This window comes from Haliotis asinina, chromosome 4 (assembly GCF_037392515.1).
Source record: "Haliotis asinina isolate JCU_RB_2024 chromosome 4, JCU_Hal_asi_v2, whole genome shotgun sequence".
Taxonomy (NCBI): Eukaryota; Metazoa; Mollusca; class Gastropoda; order Lepetellida; family Haliotidae; genus Haliotis; species Haliotis asinina.
Window position 1 is genome coordinate 78,930,658 of NC_090283.1, and position 8,526 is coordinate 78,939,183.

The following is an 8,526-nucleotide window of genomic DNA, read 5'->3' on the forward strand; positions in this document are numbered from 1 at the left end:
TCAAACCTACCTTTGCTCAGAAGTTGCTTGTTCAAGGTTACAACACGTAAAGCATTGGATGATTATTTCAATGAGATTATTTCCACACATATGTGGAGGAGAGTTTGCCAAACATGACCCAGCTGTGCCAAACAGTTCCGATGCTATTCCCTAATTTCACTTATATTGTGGCTTCTCGTGACTTTTTTTTATTGTTTAACAAATGACTAGACTTTGCTTTTATATACTTCCCCATCGAGAGTTTAGACACACTTAAACACTTAATATGTGTTACTGTTCGACAAGTATTAGGCGAGCCACGAACGGACAAATGACCCCAATTTGTAAATATGGAAACTCCCTCCAGAGCATTCCATTTGAAGCAAGAGGGAAACAGGTTTCGTCTAAATATTGAAAAGTTCAATTTCCTCGTGCGAGGTTTTATTGTTATATCATACTGCTGCTTGACAAGTATTAGATGAGCCAGCACAGTGAACGCGTTTGCGACAAGCAGGCGGGGCAAGTAATCTGGGCCACATGCCTCAAAGCGATCGTAGAGCTACGACTGTCGTAAGTCTATGTTAAAGTACCGGAGTTACGATCATCGTAGCACTAATGGCTCACATATAAATAAAATGATACATAGCCTTAATGCAGAATGATTAATTACCGTACTGAATTGTAGAAAGAGTTGTGCGAACATAATGAGAAAGGTAATAGTATAACCTGAATTTCAGGATCAGCGTTTTTTCTTCAGTGAAAAACTATACGTGTGTAACTTTTGGAACTGTGTTTAAGAGATTCATGCACAGTCAATGATAATATGTGTGTTAACAGGGACAACAGCAAAATGTAACAAAAACATGATTTAGGTGAACTGAATGAGCTCAAAAACTCATGTGACCCCAATAACTAAGATCCTTGACTACAATGCCATCATAATCTAGAAAATGTATAAGACTTTGGCCTTTATGATAATATGATAACATTTGTCCCATTATAAAACAAACAATGGTCGCTCTGAACCATATGCTTTACTAATAAGTGTAAAATACAATATTGGTCAAATCTCTGACATGGAATGTAGGAAAGAAAAGCAAGATTTATGGATGTTAATTCCTTTATTGTGAATAACACGATGCCAACGAGTGTTCTTGCTCCTACATGGCGTTGATGAAGGAGCAGGCATACACTCCGCAACATCGCGTTATTCACAACAAAAATTTGACATAAATCTTGCATTTCCTAAGAGATTGGTCCATTTGAGGCCCCTATTTCTCTAAAGCGTCACATGTAAAACCACTAAAACGCACACAACTATTCATGTGGTAGAATGTGCATTTTGGCACTTTTGGGGCCACTTATAAAGGCATTTTCACCTGTACATGAAACCTGAGGACATTTTGTTGCGACGGAAATCAAGGGCAGATAATTCCAAGTGAGCTAACGTCAGCAATTTCCCGTTGCTAGTAGCCATCTTCAGTGGTATGTTTACGGCATCCGTGCCGAGCCACCTCCTCGTGGTGGGTGCTGGGTAACACTAAGTAAGCAGGACATGTGATTCTTTCATCACAAGGGATACAAAACGGTGGATCTTCACCTTTAAACAAATATTCATGTGTATATCGTGTGTGGCCAATATGACATCGTCGCATGATGACCTCTTCAAATCTTGACTGACAACCCAAGTGAGTGTAACCAAAGCAGGGTTTTATTTCATGTAATTTGTTGATACCGACTTCAGTGGTAGCTTTATAATCGGTGTAGGGAATAAGAAGTGGTGTCACAGATTGTTTGAGTCCTGCCTTAGCAGCAAGGTCAGTCAGTGTATTCCCAGAAATGCCAACGTGGCTTGGTAACCAACAAAAAAAAACGATGTCGCATTGGCCAGTAGCAAGATCATTATGCAATTCGATAATTTCTATTAAAAGTGGATGTTTGCAAGAAATATTTTAATAGCCTGAGGGCAAGAAAGAGAATCGAAATAGATTATATATTGTTTACGTTTAGGGTGTCTTTGAATATATTTAGGAGCCGTTAGTATGGCGTTAGCTTCTGCTGTAACAGTAGAACTGTTGTCTGGTAATCTAGAAGATATTGTTCTGGATCCAATGACAGTGGCACAAGCCACTGCGCCACCGTCCTTCGAACCATCTGTAACTGAGGGTTTGTAATTGCTATATTTAGTTTTAATTGATTATATTCTTGTTTATACTGTAATTCATTAGTTTCTGATTTTTTAAATGAAGTTAATGTTAGATCGACTTGAGGCCTAACCAACTGCCAAGGAGGAGAAGAAAGAAGACGGGAAGGAGCTATATTTTCCAGCTCAATGCTGGCCGAAGAAAGAAATGGTTTAATTCTTAAACCAAGAGGCGGAACAAGCGAAGATTTTATCACACAGAGGACTGAAAACACAGTTATATGAAGGGCTTGACTCACTGGAATATAAGTTTGTTACATACTGTAAAGCTAATTTGATACGTCGCTGCTCAAGAGATGACTCATCAGCCTCAACGTACAGGCTGTCAACAGGTGAAGTTCGAAAGGAGCCAAGACAAAGTCTATAGACCTTGATGGTGAACAGAATCTAAATGTCTTAGGTTGCTTTTACAGGCTCCACCATATACAATGGAACCATAATCAAGTTTCGACCGGATCAGTGATCGATAAAGTTGCAGGAGGGTTGCTTGGTCCCCTCCCCACTTAGAATTTGAAACGACTTTCAACAAGTCAAGTGCCTTCAGGCATTTAGTTTTGAGGGATTTGCTATGTGGTAGAAACGTTAAATGTGAAAACAAAATAAGACCCAAGAACTTGGCCTCCTTTACAACTTTGATGGGGATGCCATTTAGAAATAGTTCAGGATCTTTATGCGTTTTGTATTTACGGCAGAAATGGACACGAGCCGTTTTCAAGACACGATTTACTTATTTTGTTTAAACGCAACTGTAGTTGCCGTTCAATAGTATGCATATTTTTACCACGACAAGAAATATTTAAATCACCCACAAATAACAATCCATCAATTGAATCGTTTAAAACCTTTGACAAACTGTTTATCTTTATGCCAAAAAGTGTGACAGACACGATACTGCCTTTGGAACACCCTGATCCTGATTATAATGGTCAGACAGAGTAGAGCCCACACGGACTTGAAATTGCCTATCTTTTAAAAACTGAGATATAAAAAGAGGTAAACGACCCCTCAACCCCAAATCATGTAAATCCTTCAAAATGCTATGTTTCCAGGTGGTATTATACGCTTTCTCGAGATCAAGGAATATCGATACTGCATGTTGTTTATTTATTATTGCAGTTTAAACAAAGGATTCTAGTCGTACCAGGTGATCAATGGTAGTACGACTCTTCCTGAAACCACACTGAAAATTTGTTAAAAGGTTATTGGTTTGAAGATACCAAGTTAATCTATTGTTTATCAGTAGTTCCATGGTTTTACAGACATAACTCGGTAAAGAGTTTGGTCTGTAATTAGATGGATCAGAATGATCCCGACCAGGTTTTGGAATAGGGACTGCAATGGCATTACGCCACGAAGTTGGGAAATTCCCTGTTGTCCATATTGTATCAAATATATTCAAAAGTGTTCCCAAACATGATTCAGGTAAATGTTTCAAGAGCTGATAGTGTATATTAGCAGCCCCTGTTGCTGTATCATGAGCTTGCTCAAGGGCAGTTCGTAGCTGATATAGTGAAAATAGTTCATTGTAGTCTTCACCATTGTCAGAGTTAAAATTAATTGTTATCTTCTCCTGTTGTGCCTTATGTTTCTGAAACTCCGTTGCACAGCTGGATGAAGAGGAATGCTTGGCAAGTGTTTCGCCAAGTTTATTGGTAATGTCAGCTTTTTCCGTCAATAAATTATTACCCTCCTTCAAATGGTGGACAGTAGATTTTGAACCTTTGCCTTTATCTATCGAATCGTGTTCCACACCTTTCACATCGGTTCGCGTGCATTAATGTTGGAAACATACTTTCGCCAAGACTGGCGCTTATTTTGCTTAAAAGCACGTCGAGCCTTGGCATTTAAAATTTTAACTTTGTCTAAATTAAGTACTGTAGGATATGGGCGAAAATATGTTTCTGCCTTCTTCCTACTCTTTCTGGCCTGTTTACATTCCTGATTAAACCATGGTTTACGAATAAGTGGAATTGCAGAGAACCTAGGTATAGTTTCATCAGCAATAATTTCCAGTTTATCAGAAAATAACTCAATTGGATCCTTAGCAGTGTAAACAACCTCGTATTTCAAGTTGTCAGTACACACTGTTTGAAATAATGGCCGATTGGCCTTACTAAAATTCCACCTTGTTGCAGGTGGGTCCTCAATCGGGTTACAGCAGAACGTAGATCTTAAGGCCTCTGCAATTCCATTGTATTAGTTTAGGATTTTGTCTCATGGTGGTTGTATTGGCGACCTCTCACGAGAACTCCTAAGCTTGTTTTCTGAAGGTTAAGTTACCTCCATCTCAAGGGGTTCAAAGGAGTTGTGAACCTCTACTGTAACAGGCGTCTCTACAATAGGGGGATTTTTGGATGCTTGTTTCTGATTTAAGCGTTTCCGGCAAGCTTTCGACATTTCAACATTCTCATCAAGATTAACAGTTTTCTGAGCAACCGTTTGATCTGATTGGCTGACGGTCTGAGATGCTGATGTCACAGTAGTCTGGTCACAAATGGTTTGCACAGAGATTGGTTGTTTGAATTTAGTCCAAGTCAAATCAGTTTGGCATGATACCGACACTGATGAGGGTTTTCTGGAGACAGCAGCTGAATAACTGATTGTCGAAGATAATGTCGACTGCATTTGATGTACTTGTTTTTTGGCTCAGGAAAGGAAACCTTACTTTAATATTTCAACTTCAGGATTTTGGATTGGATCTGCCATTCAGGGCAGGATTTTGATGACGAAACATGATCTCCTCTGCAGTTTACACATTTAGTATCTTTACTGCAGTGAGCATCTTCATGATCCTCAGTGCAACGGTGACAACGATGTACATTTCGACAGGATTTTGAGCCATGTTTTCTCCTATGATGACCGGAAAATCACGAGAGCAGACAATAAAGCGTTGCGTAAGTTACGCCAGAAGCGTGGAAGGGGTGCTCCATACCCGAGTAGGTCAGCTCGGAGACAGTCAACGATGTCTCAGCCCATGCAATGTGCGCTGCACCAAACTACTCCTGTGCTTCACCAGCCTAGCACTAGTAATCTTTTTCGTGGGAAAAGCGGGAAGTCTGGATCATGTTTCACGTGCGGTGACTTCGGCCACTTCAGGAGAGAGTGTCCCTTTAACTCGAGTTTGTCAACCGGAGTGTCAACTCCCAACTAACAGGGAAACCAGTAGTGCTGGACAAGAATTGTCAGTTGAGTATTTCTCTCATGATGATTTTGTTGATGATGTACGTTCTAAACCTCTCACTGATGACTATTAAACAGGACACGTCTGAAATTGTTGTAAGGGGCCGTCTCAAAATCAGTGTTAGATTTTGCAGAGATATTAGAGCTTTTCAATTTGTCATTGATCTTATTCAGTATGGTTATAAGATTCCATTCATCAACTCTCCACCTTCTATGTCAATATCTAACAACCAGTTAAAACATGGCGATTTTGTTACACAGGCTATTGGCGATCTTTTGAGGAAGCAACTAATTTGTGAGTGTGCAACCCCGCCATATGTGGTCAGTCCACTCTCAGTGTCGGTACACTCCTCTGGAAAGAAAAGATTGATTCTGCATCTTCATAGAATCAACACTTATGTGCATAAAATAAGCGTCAAATATGAAGATTAGAAATGTGCTTTAAATTACATCAACAAAGGGTGCTGTTTGATTAAGTTCGACATATTGACGTATTTCCCCCACATACTTGCTTTCGCGGGTTTTCATGGAAAGACAATTCTGAATGTGTACATTATTACAATTTTTTTGTTTTGCCGTTTGGGCTTACATCTGCTCCTTACGTTTTCACTAAGGTCACCAGACAACTCGTAAAGAAATGGAGGTACGAGGGTAAGAGAATTGTGACGTTTTTGGATGACGGAATTCTTGCTGGATCTTCTGAATATGAAACAAGTTCCTTTGGATCAGCAGTTAAGTTAGATTTGATCAGTTCTGGTTTCGTTCCAAAGGTGGAGAAATCTTCATGGTGTCCGTCACAGTGGTTAGAGTTGCTTGGATTTCATATCAATACTTCTTCCATGATGTTAACTATTCCTGATAGACAAATTGAGAAAGTGTTGACAGCAATACGATCGTTGTTGCTAAGTCATACACAGAGGATTCCTGTAAAAAGTGTTGCTTTCATAGTTGGTCAAATTGTGTCCATGAAACTTGTCATTGGATCAGTGTCACAGCTCATGACTAGATCGCTTTGCATTGATGTTGTTGCTGCGACAACCTGGAACAGCAATATTTACATTTCTACTGGAAGTGTTACACAACTCAAGGTTTGGGCTAACAATATACAGGCGTACAAAAGCAGAGAGTTGATTCCATCCACAGTCATCAAGAGAGTTTATACTGACCTTAGCAACACGGGATTTGGTGGATATTGTGTGGAAATAGACGGTTTAATTTCTCATGGTCAGTGGTCCAAATTAGAGTCTAATCAAAGTTCCACATGGAAAGAATTGAAAGCTGTACATATGGTGCTCAAAAGTTTTAGCTAAACGGAGTGTCAAGTTGTTCACTGATAATCAGAATGTGGCAGCTATATTTGAGAAAGGAAAAATGAAAGTTCACCTGCAGTCTATAGCTCTTGAAATCTTTAAGTTGTGTATGCAACACTGTGTTGATCTTCAACTTAAATGGATTCCGAGGAATGAAAATCAAGAAGCGGATTTCCTAAGTCGTTTGATGACTGGGGGATTTCCAAGACCACTTTTCCATGTGTTGACAAAAAATGGGGTGCGCATGAAGTGGATAGGCTTGCCTCTTATTACAACGCAAAAACTAAACAAATTAACTCTCTGTTCAATCATCCAGGATCTTCAGCTGTGGACCGCTTCACTGTTGACTGGAGTGGGACTATGAACTGGGTTGTCATCCCTATTCGGCTTATTCCCAGGGCAGTGACACATCTTTCTGCGTGCAGAGCTAAGGGAACCCTGGTAGTGCCCGAATGGCATTCAGCATCTTATTGGCCTTTGATATGTTGCAACTCAGTGTTTATTCCACAAGTCAAGGACGTTATGTATCTACCATCGTCAAAAGCCAAGTAGGATACCAGGTGGTATGTTTGAACATGATTTACATTTTAATATGTTGGCACTGCTCGTAGGTTTTGCCTGATTGTTTTGTAAATGTTACAGATAAGTCCTTGTATGAGGAAGATTTGGAGGAGTTGCCAGTTAATGTTAGGGAGCTGGCGGGAGTTTTACCGGAGTTGATGTCGCATGCTAGGGCTGAGTCAACTAATAAGAAGTACCAGAAAAAAAGGTGGGCAGAACTGAATAATATGCCTTGTCAGTTACCAGTGTCTCATCTACACTGTGCTATATATTTGCTGTCGGTCGGTTGTACAACAAAGTGACACTATATCGCCTGTTATGTCAGCTTATTATAGCTTGAAATATGCTCATTATAGCATGCGGATAGATAGTCCGACTGATAATGGTCTAGTAAAGAACGTGCTAGAAGCAGCCAAACGCAAATTAGCTAAGCGTGTAATGAAGAAAGAGCCTGTTGATGTTGATATTCTGCACAAAGTGTACGATTCCAGGAGTGGAAATGCATCTTTGGCTGATTTGCGAATATTAACTTTATGTTTATTGGCTTATTCTCGGATTTTGAGATCAGCAGAACTTTTAAATATAACAAGATCAGACATTGTCTTTTTTCATTCTCATATGACTGTTTTTATTGAGAAGTCGAAGACAGATGTATATAGAGATGGGGCATGGCTTGTAATAGGTCGGACCCATTCGAAGTTGTGTCCAGTGGAATTTCTTGACAGATACCTGAGAGCTGCGGAGATTTCACCAGAGTCTCAAGAATACATTTTCAGAAGTTTGACCAAAACTGGTAATGGTTTTAAATTAAGGAAAGCTAACAGTCCTCTATCCTATAGTAGACTTAGAGAATTTTTTTTGAAGCTTTGGCGCCTTTCGTAGCAAATATTAAGAGCTATGGTTTGCACAGTTTGCGCAATGGTGGTGCTTCTGCAGCTGCCAATAACGGTATTCCTGACAGGATGTTTAAACGCCATGGGCGCTGGAAGAGCGAAAATGCTAAGGATGGTTACATCAAAGACAGCATTGACAACAGAAGGAAAGTCTCCTTATCCCTTGGCCTCTGACTTTCTTTGTTTATTCTCGGCCGCGGAACGCACGTCGGTTCCTATTGTTAATTATGTGTTGTGTTTTATGTGGACGGGAGTAGGGCTGACTAGGAGAATGTAATCAGTCAGCCCTCTCGGCCGCGGGACGCACGCCGGTTCCTATTGTTCAGTATGTGTTGTGTTTTATGTGGACGGGAGTAGGGCTGACTAGGAGAATGTAATCAGTCAGCCCTCTCGGCCGCGG

General features: G+C 40.2%; 1 pseudogene; it reads left to right on the forward strand.

Moving 5' to 3' along the window:
* Positions 1 to 7,590: 7,590 nt before the first annotated feature.
* Positions 7,591 to 8,300, forward strand: LOC137281174 (integrase/recombinase xerD homolog; annotated as a pseudogene).
* The last annotated feature ends 226 nt before the right edge of the window (positions 8,301 to 8,526 follow it).